Source organism: Furipterus horrens, unplaced genomic scaffold, assembly GCF_987537825.1.
Source record: "Furipterus horrens unplaced genomic scaffold, mFurHor1.1.pri manual_scaffold_1, whole genome shotgun sequence".
Classification (NCBI taxonomy): Eukaryota; Metazoa; Chordata; class Mammalia; order Chiroptera; family Furipteridae; genus Furipterus; species Furipterus horrens.
Window position 1 is genome coordinate 53,556,099 of NW_028327171.1, and position 12,618 is coordinate 53,568,716.

A 12,618-nucleotide genomic window follows, 5' to 3' on the forward strand; every position below is an offset into this window, starting at 1 on the left:
ACTACCATCCTCTACACTGCGTGCTGGGAGGATGCAGAGATGAAGGCACCATGTCCCATCCTCAGGAAGATGACAAGAGAGACGCACATGTACCGGGAACTATAGCACAAAGCTGACTGAGGGAAGAGATGAGTCCAGAGATGGGTGAACATGTGCCAACCAGATTTTATCCCTCAAAACGTGCCACATCTTTGTTTTCTACTCACAGCCCAATTAGACTGCAGATGGGGGTCTTCTTCCACCAACCCAATCCCTTTAAAAGAAAGAAAGAAAGAAAAAAAAAAAACAGTGGCTTTAGGATTTTTCTTTTAAGCCCTGAACCACTTCAGTGGAAAGTGCTGCCCTTCCGACCTGTTGATGTAATTGCCGTAATTGAAGATTCCAGGCCCCCATGTGGGAGGACAGGGCCTCATTCATCCACTGGGTCATCGAAGTGTAAACCCGCTGAGTCCTTCAGATGCCCCGGCCCAAAGCCTCCCCCTCCCACCCGCCTCCAGCCCTGCAGGCTGGGCTCCCCATGACGCCAGGGCAGCCAGGCCCAGGCTGATCCCTCTCCCTCTCTGGGAACAGTGCCTAATTAAGGGGTCTGTTCTCATCTCCATGGGGCTGACTTAAGGCCTCCTGACAGTAATGAGAGCCACACGTGTGCAGCGGAGGGGCGGGAAGGACAGCTCCCCTGCTGTCTTAGCACCCTATTAAACAGCAAGTCACACACACACACACACACACACACACACACGCGCGCGCGCGCGCGCGCGCACACACACACACACACACACACACACACAGCAGCTCTGCAGTAATCACCATCAAATCTTTAGAGCTACAAGGAGCTGTTTCAATTCTGAAAGAGGAAGGAACTGAAGCAAAGAAATAACTCACCCAAGGGCCCAAAGCAAGTCAGTGTCACTGGACTCAGGTGTCTTCTTGCACCTCATAGCACAGACTTCCCCTTGGAGGGTGGGGTTCTCCACTGCAGCCCCAGGGGAGCAGATATGGGGTAGAGGAGAGGGAGGAGACAGACTCCCGACTTGCTATTCCGGAGTGGTGAGTTTCGGGGGCTGCACAGCAGACAGAGCAGCACTGAGCAGTTTGCCTGGGCTGGGGCTGGGGCTGTTGGCCTCTCTGAGACACTCTGACCACAGGACAAAGCCAGCTTCAGGGTGGGACATCCCTATTTCGGGTGGATCCATATCTAATCCTCACTCTCCCAGTGTGAAAAGGAGCCAGGCTTGCAAACTCTCCTCTTCCCCCACACCTTCTCTCCCAGCTCACCCCCAAACAGCACATAGTTGGTTCTCAGTAAATACTCATTAACTACATTAAAAGTCAAGTCAACGTTTGCCCCAACTCATAGTCATGTTAGTGCATTGCTTTAATCACAACTTGGCTTATAGAAAGGGACCTGAGGTGAGGTAATACAGAAATACTGAAAATAACATGGAGAAAATCACAGAGGTACTGGCCCATTAATAAAGGTAGTGAATGAAAGGGACAGAATATATCACTTGTGTCTAATTCAAATTTTTGGCACAGTAATGAATCCCATGAAAGAGGCCAATAATATCCTGGGTACTAACAATATAATCTGGAGACCAAGGCCTCCTCCAGCACCAAACTGCGGCCCCCCTCCCCAAGCATCTCTACTCCTATGTTCCCTCTTTTTCACCTCCCAGTCCTCTGTGCACACTAGCTATCAGACTGATGGATCTCACCACGCATATCATGTGACATTTCTGCTCAAAAGCCTTCGATGGCTATTTCCTGTGCATCAAATGTGCACTGCTTGGCTGTCAGGGACCTCCTCAGCCTGCTTCAGCCTTAACTCAACACTATAGTTTCCTGCCGCTTTCTAGAGTCAAGTCAGCCTTCTCACCCAGCTCAGTGCAGGATGAGGGGTCGGGGAAGATGAAATTTGGAGCCAGATGTGGGTCCCAGATTCACCTTTGACCTCTCAGAGCCTCATTTCCCATGTGTAAAATGGGGATAAAAACAACATCCACTTTTTAGGGTTGGTGTGAGGATTAAATGGTGTAATAGGTGTTAAAGTACTTTACAAACTATCAAAGGCTAAAGGAATGACAATCGTTCATAACTGGTCATGATTATTCTCACCTCCAGCACTACCTTTAATCTCATGACTCTTACACCCAGTCAAACCCAACTCAAGCCTAGACGCCCATAGAAAATCATTCCTGATAACTGGAGCTCTTGCTGACCCTAACTTTTAAGGCCTCACCCATAACTATTTTGATCTGTTGACATGTGTCTTGCACATGTTAGCCTTAAAACTCCAAACTTGTGGTTATTTAGTTGTAAATAATATAATACAAAAATTTGGGATGCTTACAATTTAAAAATACACTTAAATAATAGCAAAGCTTAAGATACTAATAGAGGAAAAAATCAGGAACATCACTGATAGAGGGAAAGGACAATTATGCTAGATAGCCCGTTAAGCTGGCCATAGTTAAGTACCTTTGGGGGCAATCCTCATTTCCTCTTCTCTTTTCTGTAGAGGAGAGACTTGTGTGCCCCAGCCCACAAAAGGGGAGGATTGGAATGGAACATTGCCAGTTCCTCTCCTCTTTGAGAGGAGGAGTAGCTAATGACATGGGTGAGGTCCATATTTACCAGAAGGTGTCTACTACTCAAGGCCATTGTGATGCCCCTGACTCCTTGGTCTGATCAGAGCAGAGCAGGCTCCTGCCCTTTAGCACCCCTTGACTTCTGTGATAGGGCCACCTGCACAGGGAATCACCCCTCATTGTCCACTACCACCAAGCAGGATGGCGACCATTCTCCTGTTGCTTCAACTCCACTGGCCATCTAGAAGCAGACCCGTAATCTGTTTCTTGCAGTGGCTTGAATATGTGAACTCAGCATCGGCTTGGCATAACATGCAAATCTCAAAGTCTAATTCAAGGAGGGAATAGGAGGTCCCACCCCATTCCCTGATACAGGGGTTAATTAAGAACCTGCAGTTTTTGAAGCTTACCTCATCATCAATTAAGCCAATACTCTGATGTATATTTGGCTAATGGTCCTTGAGCCTGTTCTCAATCACTCTGAAAGAGAGATGGTGGTAGAGCCCTTACTTCTAGCAAACACAGATATGAACTTTGAGCTTCTTGATATCCTAGATATTGTTATTTGATTTTAAGAAAATGGAAATATGACTGAAGTTAAATAGGAATAAGTCAAGGATGTGATCATCAGTGATGGTTTAGCAGAACACGCTAAATGTGTCTTTTTTTGTTTTGTTTATAATAACTTGTAATAAAAGTTAAGGGTACAGTATTAATTTACAATTCAGGGTAAAGGAACTAAACTCATATAATTCAAACTTATTTCTTTATGTTGACCCAATCAGATACAAGGATGAGGTTTAAGTCATTGTCTCAATCATGTTTCAGGCAAGAATAAATAGCAGACAATTCAGAATTAAAGTCATGCACTCTTATATGCTATGGAAGTAAAAACTGGTATGACCCTTTGGAAAACATTTGGCAATATATATTCAGAGTCTTAATAATGCTCATCTCTTTAACTAGCAATTCCACTTCTGGGGATTTATCTTAAGAAAAAGAAATATTTTAAGTTATATGCTTAAATATGTAAAGTAAATCATGGTATGCATAAATGAGGAAAACTATGTAGTCATTTGAATGAAGTTTATGTTGCTATAACATTAAATATCAAAGCACATTATAAAATTATAGATATGCATTAATCATAACCATGTAAAAACATGAAAAGAAGAAAAATATCAAATAATGACAGTAGTTATCTTCTTTCACCTTTTTTTTGGTATTTTTCTATTTTTAAAGAACACATAATCAGAAACAAAATAAAATAAACTTTGTTATTAATATGCATATTAGCTGTCCATAGGTACGCATACTTTAGCTTCCAGCCTGGCAGATAACAGACCTGGCATTCTGTGACAAAAATGAAGAGCTGTACTCAAACTGCCTCACTCCATGAGAGGACATCTCACGTGCACCCAGAAGGGAATTCACTGTCACTAGTGGGCAGGGCCCACCTTCTTCTAAACCAGGAGCTCTGGAGGTGGCTGAACACATTTGGCCATATCAGTTCAGCTCTCGATGCCCTGACAGCAAGAGACAGACTCTCCCATTTCTTCTATCTAGTCCCCAGTGCTTGACAGTGGCTTGTCGCCTGCCAGTAGAGAGTTGTTGGTTTGATTGATAGATCTAACAACCTATCTAGCTGGTTCACTAAGAACATAGTAGGTACTCAGTCCACAGTTACTGAATGACTGATGATGAAATAGATATCAGTTCACTTTTTGACTGGGAGGTACCAAAAGAATGAAAACCCTCCTGCATATGCTTCCAGGTCCAGGTCTTGCCTGACCACTCTGCCCTTGCTGGACCCCACCGCACCCCACATTCTCCTATGGCCTTTTACAGACTATGACTGTACACTTAAGTCATTCTCCCAGCCTGATGCATCTTGTTTATTGTCGGGTTCCTCACTTGACTCAGATCATTGGGACAAGGTTTTATACTCTGCTCATTTTTTTAAAATCTGCCTCTCAGATTATAAGCAGAGTCTGGGACATAATTCATTCAACATGACACATAACATGGAGGTCAGCAAATAAAGGAACAAATGAATGGAGGACAAGGATCTCTCAAGCACCAACCAGCCTTCCATTCCCGGGCCAGGTGCAGTCTCTGACTGCATGAAGGAACAACAGGAGCATTAGCATAACTCCCACAACACTTCATCGCAATCCATCATAATTGGTTTCTCTTCCCTTATGGATCATAAACACCATGAGGGCAGGGGCTATGTCTGTCTTATTTACTCAAAACTCCAGCAGCACATATAATGCCATGGAAGGGACTCAATGGATGACAAGGGACCGCCATTTTCAGCTCTGATTTCCTCCAGCTGTGACTGCTCAGTGAACAAAGCAGCACATTATCTGTAGTGTCGTGCAGCCTGCCCCTCCCCTGTCCTTTCTCCTGTTTTTTTTTTTTTCTTTTTCTTTTATGGAGAACTAAGAACTGTTGGAAATGGGGTGAGCCACCTCTCCTCAGCTGAAGATTACCTGGAAACCTAAGCAGGAACCATAGCAGGTCCTCCACAAACAGAGCCTCAAAGGAGAATGCTAATCCTCCAGAGCAGGTGGCTGAGCAACAGGCAACATAAACAATTCACCCCAGTAATCAATCTCCTGAGAATGGAATTGTACAGTGTGTCTTCCAACCTCCTTACACAAATGATTTTCTTATGAAAGACAGGGAGAAGCAGTGACAAGAGAAGTGATTTTCTAAAGTTTTAAGACAAGATCAAATATGGACATAGCATGACTTGTGCAAAAAGATGTCATAGGCTGTCCGTTGCTCAGTTCTACCTCAGCCAAGGTCCCAGTTGTAAATAAATTTATCGCTGTCTGGAGCTCTGGGCCTCCCCGCCAAGGCCAGACTTCCTTCTTCACCGCTTACTGGAAACATCTTCATGATACAGAATTTGAAAGCATCCTAAATCAGACATTCTCCAGCTTAATACTAAGACTCAACACGCGTATGCCCAGGACCCATTCTATAGACTCTGACTCAGTTGGCTTAGAGTGGGAGTCTGGAATCTGAAAATCTGCATTTTAACAAACTCTCCCAGGAAATTCTGATGTTGAGTGCCCAAGGCCTATGCTTTGAAAATTGTAATTTTAGACCCAGGATGGCCCTGGCTGGTTTAGCTCAGTGGATTGAGCGTCGGCCTGCGAGTTAAGTGTCGCTGGTTCGATCTTCCAGTCAGGGTACATCAGAGAAGGAAAACTCTGATTCCAAAAAACCTCCGCTGCCTTGCGGCATACCTCTTCAGGGGAAAGGCTAAGGGAGTAAACCCCGACAGAAAATCCGGAGCCGGAGTCCCTAAGGCGGTTTGACGTTGTAGTCAACACCGGCAACTCCTGCGGCGCACCTGAAGCCAAGCTGTATCGACTCCGTCTTTCCCTTGGACCCTTCAGCTGCGAAGAGAGGGGGGGTCTGCTGCATGGGCAACAGCAGACCCTCCATATCACCCTGCCCAGGCTCTGTAGCTTCAGCTCCACTGGAGAGGACACTCCAGCGTCATCGCAAGATGTCGATTCAACACGGGAGGAGACAGATGCCGTGTCACTCCCGAGTCGGACTGCACAGCCATTCTCGGCGGTGCAGATAGACACTTAAGAAGCTACACCATCGTCTCTCGAGACGGACGGCTGCCGACGATGACGAGTCCCAGGATACAGCTCTCCTCCTGACTTTTCCAGGCCACTCGCTGACCTCTCTTCTTCCACACAACTCTTTCCATCCCCTAGAGAAACTTGTCCTTCAGCACAAGTCACACTAGCATCACTGAACTGTGACCTTGTCTCTGTTTCTCTAGCACATCACACAGTGCATGGTCTATAGTGAGCATTTAAAAAATGTGTGTTGATCAATGAGTAAGTAAGTAAATGAATGAGTGAGCAAATGAATTAATTTAGCATCAGCACAGAATAATCACCATCCTTTAAGTTTTCTCCCAATTCTTCCAACTCTAACTTGAGGAAGCCATGGCTTGTTATTCGAGACCATTTTTCGTTCTCTGTGTCCTTGTGAAAACCTCTCAGAGGCATGGATTGGGAAGTCAGCACCAGTGGTGAAAAGCAGTTGCCCACATATAGCCTAAGGGAGCCCATCTGAGGGTCTGCTGAAGCCCAAAGATTACCATCTTCTTCAAACACTGGTGGACCAAAGGCACCCACAGGTGCTGCTGTGGCACCCATGCCAGAGAAATGGCACTAGAACCTTCTCTTCCCTGCAGGAAAGCCCTGGTCAGTCAGGTCAGATTTAAGAAAGGATTGGGGGCTCATGGTTTGCTTTTCTCCACATCTACTGCTGAGAAAATCGTGGACTGGAAACCCAGGTTGGAAGGTTAATGGCGAGTTTTGAATTCAAACGTGATAAAGTCCTCATTCTTTTCCCATGCAGATCTTCTGTTATTAAGGCCAGAAATAAAAAGACCCTTCCCTTCCCCCTCCTGCAAGACTGCCTCAAGCCAAATCAAAACCTGAAGCTGCTGCCATCCACCTGTGTTGTAAGCATAGTGACAATGACCAGGTTAGGGGTTTAGGATAGTGTGATGTAAGTGGGGCTTGTGATGAGAGTCGCTGACAGACAGTGCAAGCCGACACCATGAGAACAGCTTGGGCTCTGAGGTCATTTGGTCCAACAGGCAGGACCTTCTGTTTTCTTCACCTTGACATTCGATGCCCTGCCAGTTATTCAGTAAAGAGAAATGTGGTGCATCCTACAAAATTCCTGAATCTCCTCGGGGATGGCGGGGCAGGGGCTGTGATTCCTTGATCAAGGGCACGGGAGGAGAAGCCAGAACTGGAAACCTGCCCCCAGGAGGACAGGGCGATGAAACGAAACACAGGAAAGGTACTAAGAAACAAGTGGCACAATTTCTGAGGGGTGATGAACAAGGATTCTGCGTCATGTGTAACTTGGACAATCATGCCCTGCTCCTAGTGGGGAACGTGAAGCTCACTCCCAGACTGACGAAGTGTGCAAACTCTCAGGCCAAACGAAGCAGCCAATTCTCAGCAAATTTGCTTCTAATAGATGACGGAGGGAGTTTTTGTTTGTTGGAGAACAGGTTGTTTGCTTTTTGATTTGTTTATTTTACTACCCAATATATGCCACATATATGACCCAACATACAAAGGTTTTAGAGCCTTAAATAAATGAAATGTTTTGATGAGAGACTAATTAATTCTTCAAAAAAGTAAGTTCAAGCCAAACATATTTTCCTGAAAAAAGGCTGTAGATTTTTCTTTTCATCATTATATTGGGTGAGTGATATATTAGTTTCCTAGAGCTGCCATAATACAGTACCGCAGACTGGGTAGCTTAAAACAACAAAAATGTATTGTCCCACAGTTCTGGAGGCCTGAAGACAAAATTGAGGTGTGGGCAGGATCATCCTCCCCCTGAACACTCTAGAGGAGAACCTTCATTGATTCTTCCAGCTGCTGGTGTTTGCTTGTATTCCTTGGTGCTCCTGGGCTTGTAGATGCATCACTCCAATCTCTGCCTCCATCATCACAAGGCCATCTTCTCCCCTGTGTGTCTTCTCTTCTTTTAAGGACACCAGTCATATTGGATTAAAGACACACCCTACTCCAGTATGACCTCATCTTACCAACTACATTGGCAACCACCCTATTTCTTTCTTTTTAAAAATATTTTTTTTATTTATTTATTTTTAGAGAGATGGGAAGGGAGGGAGAAAGAGAGGGAGAGAAACCTCCATGTGCAAGAGATAGATCCATAGACTCCCACATGCCCCCAAGTGATGGCAGTGTGGGGTGGGGAGACCTGACTGGCAATCCAGGCATGTACCCCAACCAGGAACCAAACCAGTGACAATTCAGTTCGCAGGCTAGCGCTCAATCCACTGAGCCACACCAGCCAGGGCCCACCCTGTTTCTAAATAAGATCGCATTATGAGGCACAGTATGTTAGTACTTCAACATATTTTTCTAGAGAACACAATTCAACCCATAACAGGTAACAACTCCCGAGACCCGTAATTAGCCCAGTCATCAAAGGAAATCACAGAGCCCACTGTGTTCACATAGCTCCAGTCAGTCCTGGGAAGGCCCTTAGCTATGGATACATCTGTGATTCCTCCCAAACATGGAAATGAACCATTCGCTCATCAATTCTTTCAGCAAATATCTACTAAGCACCTATTAAGTACCTTATATTCACTGGCTATGGGTGAGAGAAATAAGACAAGGTCCCAACTATTGGTGAAGAATATTCAAAGCAAAACTGTGTAGTTTTTTAATCTTTGTTCAACTGTCTGCAGCCCACCCCACTTAAATATGAGCAGTTTGAGGGCCAAGTAACTGTCCCAGGCAGACTTTGAAACAGGTCCCACATACTCATAATTATTTGTGGAATTGGGCTACAAGGAGCCTTTGGGAAAAGAAATACAAGCTTTCTACTGGTTAAAACATATTGCACTACAGGTTAGAGGAGAAAAAGTTCAAAGCCAGGGAGACACAGGGAAGAATCATAAGCTTTTAAAGCAGGAAAGAATATTAGAGGGCATCTTGTTGGTGGTCTTCAAACATAAACACAAAAATCAATGGAACATTTTAAAAAATCATATGAGGAGATGAAATGTGTCAACAGGCAGAAGCCAAATCATTCTGGTACAAGGATGAGAGGGTTTGCAAGTGCCCCTCCTGCTCAGCACCACCTCCAGGCTCTGTTCACACTCCATGGGGAGGAAACTCCTCCAGAGGCATTGATTGAAAACCATTAGACTATTGATGAGGAAACTAAGGCCCAGAGAAGAGGCAATGAATGCCATCTTTAGGGATATAGACTGTGAGCCTATGGCAGAGGCTGGACTAGAACTCAGATCCTTCCCTGACTTCCAGTTCAGAGTTTTCTGCATTATCATGTTCTCAGGGTAAAATGGACAAGAAGATGACTTTCCATGCTCTAGGCTCCCTTTTCATCCAAACTCTCTTTTGTGCAGGCTCCTTCTTGTCCCCACACTACATTTCCTGGCAGGGACATATCCAATGCCAGCCCCTGGGCACGTGCTCAAATCCTCTTTCTATGGAGGCAGGGGAAGGGACTCGGTGACTTTCTGGTTCTCTTTCAGCCCAGTGATGCTACAGCTACGATGAGGCTTCCTAGCTCTACAACCCTGTTGAAACCTTCAATACTCCCCAGGACTTGCCCCACTTTATCCCTCTGCAGAGGAGAAAAATCAAGGTAGGTAAGACACAGATTGGGAGTGATTTCTTTACAAGTTTGTCCTAAAATCAGCTTTTTCTGATCCAGATGTTTGTCAGAGACAGAATGAGTTGGGAGATGCATAGACTTCCACAGAGATATTGCCAATTCAAACTGGGACAACTTAGAAGTCTACACCCAAAGAACAGCCAACGCCCAGTTTTCTTAGCTTAACCAACTCAACCCTGGGAGAACCTTCCAAGAAGCCTGGCTTTCTTCATGAGGTGTCTTCTCCACAGTCGTGGTCAATTTGTCCTCCATTCATTGAAATTGCTCTCTAAAGACTCACTGCAACCTTTGAGGGTGTTGAATCTGGAGTCACTCTCCTGACAATCAAAGGAAGGCCAGTAGTTTGGATAAATCTCCAGAGAGAGATGACTCTTAGGAGTAATAATGGGACTTGATATGTATATTTAAGACCTCTGAGTTCAAGTCCAGACTCTGCCACTTATTACCAGGTGACACAGGATCAATCTCTTGATTACTCTTGAACCTGTCCTGCCCTGTAAATTGGGGATTTACCCAACATCCATTCAACAAACACTGAGCACCTACCATGAGAGAGGTGCAGGGGAGCTGTGGTGAATGTTACCCCTCCCTACTTCACAGGCTGCTGTGGGAATCACTGTTAGGAATCTGAAGGTCAATGGTGGTGATATTTAAATGGTGTTTCTACTCTAAGATCCCAATGGAGTGGGAGACATGTGTTTCCTCCACATGACTTACTCCTCCAGACCTCATTCTCTGATTTTATGCCAAAAAATGTGATTAGACCTCATGTTTTTCATAATTTTCCATCACACCACCCATTTTGAAGACTGACTTGGCATTTGAAAACCATGATTCCTGCAAATAGGTCTTCTTCAATTTTTCTTAAAAACCTGGACTTTGCCTTATTTACCCTGCATTCCCAGCAAAGCCAGGCACAGGGTAAGTGCTCGTAAAATATGCTGAATGAATAAATGAATGAGTGAATGAATTAATGTGAAATCTTACCTCCAAACAGAAGAATTAGTAAAAAAGAATTAAGAGGAAGGACAATTTTTCTGAGTTTATTTTACCAATTTCCATATAGATCAGCATTCTCTTTAATATTTTCCTGGATACAGTGAATGACTCCACATTGCATGTCCTCTATCTGGCAATAGCATAAAAGCCCTTTAGTCTAGTGGACATTGTGTCGTCCAGCAGCCAGTCCCAACTTCAATCTCCTGACATCATCCTGTTACACCAGTTACACCAAAGGGAGTGGGCAATGCGTGTGTCCCCTGCCACCCTCAGACTAAGTGCCAGGGCCCAGAGGAATATTTTCATCCAGCCTTTCTCCCCCTTTCTTTTTTCTTTTAAGCTTCTTCTAGTGATAAAAGCTGAAGCAAATTGAAATTGGCAGCTCTGTGGTCTTCAAGCAATAGGAAAAGTACTAGAGATCATGTGAACCACACTTTTGAAAACTTAAAAAAAAAAAAATCTAATCTTGCCTCAATAAAAAACGACATCATGTCACTGTAATCGGCAGGGGGAAAGGCTTGAAAGTTGCTGGCAGTGGCCCAGCAGAGTTCAGGGGTTCTGTTGGCTGCGCTGGATTCCCACGGGAAAGGTAGAGGGAGAGTGCTGCCTTTCAGGTGAGCCCAGGAGGAGTTGGTAGGGGGGGATAAATCTCCCCCCATAACCTCCTTATAATCCCCTGCATTGCTGTAATCACGGCTCAGGGGCTGGCTTCCTCCACCCCTTCTCCCACTGGCCTTTCTTCCTGCTGTAGCTTTTGGCTGTGCTCCTCGGGCTGGCTGGCTTGGAGGGAGAGACAACAGCCGACCTGGGAGATCTCGATGACAACGCATCTCTCTGTGAGGGCACAAACCCAGAGCCAAAGAAGGTGGTACCAAATGTCCAATTCCACTGAGGGCGGTACCTTTGCAAACTCACCCCTATGTGGTCTGAGCCAAAGGCAACAATAAAAATGACAGGGTGTCTGTGCGGTAAGGTTGCTGCTTCAGCCCTGGGAGGTGCAGAGCTGGGGGCTGGTTTTCACAGCACCTCAGTTTACACGCAATTGATAGTACTGTCTCCGCCCAGCCACTGACTGTTCATTAGCCATTCCCAGATGGGTATATGAGGGGTGGCTAAGAGTGACTGCCTCTGGGACATGGCTTGGGGCATGGGGCCACAGATGAAAGGGTTGCTTTTGCACCGCTTCAAAATTTTAACCATACGAATTTTGTTACGTTAAATCAATCAGCAGATAAAGAGACAAAAAATTATTAGCAGTAAATGAACTGTCCATGTTGCCTGCTTCTCCTTGTACCTCTCACCTGACTTCTCAGACTGGGGTACAGAGGACCCTCCCAGGGATACGGAGTGGCCCAATGAGAGGAAATCTGTAATTTCAATTGTACTTGGAAGATTGGGCAGAGGCAGAAGCAAAAACATTACTTTTATATGAAAAGAAATATGAATATATGTGAAGTATAATGCAAAATGTATTTGGATGATTAAGAGGAAACCTATTTTCATTGAACCACATGCCATATACCCGCCACCCAACCACCATGCTCATGAAGCACTCAGTGCCAGTTATGTGTGTAAGGACCCTGAGGCTGCAGGGGTGTTTTTGACAACGTGTCTGTCTACCGGGCTACACATGTGAAGCAACCAAAAGGGAAGGTGTTCCTAGAGGGGCTGGTGTGGCAAAGCTGAGCCTGAAAGGATAGGGAGGATCTGCTTAGGCAGATGGGAGGAGGGACACGGAACAAATAGTGGCAGGATGGCCTGAGCAGAAGGGTGGCCCTGGAGCAGAGAG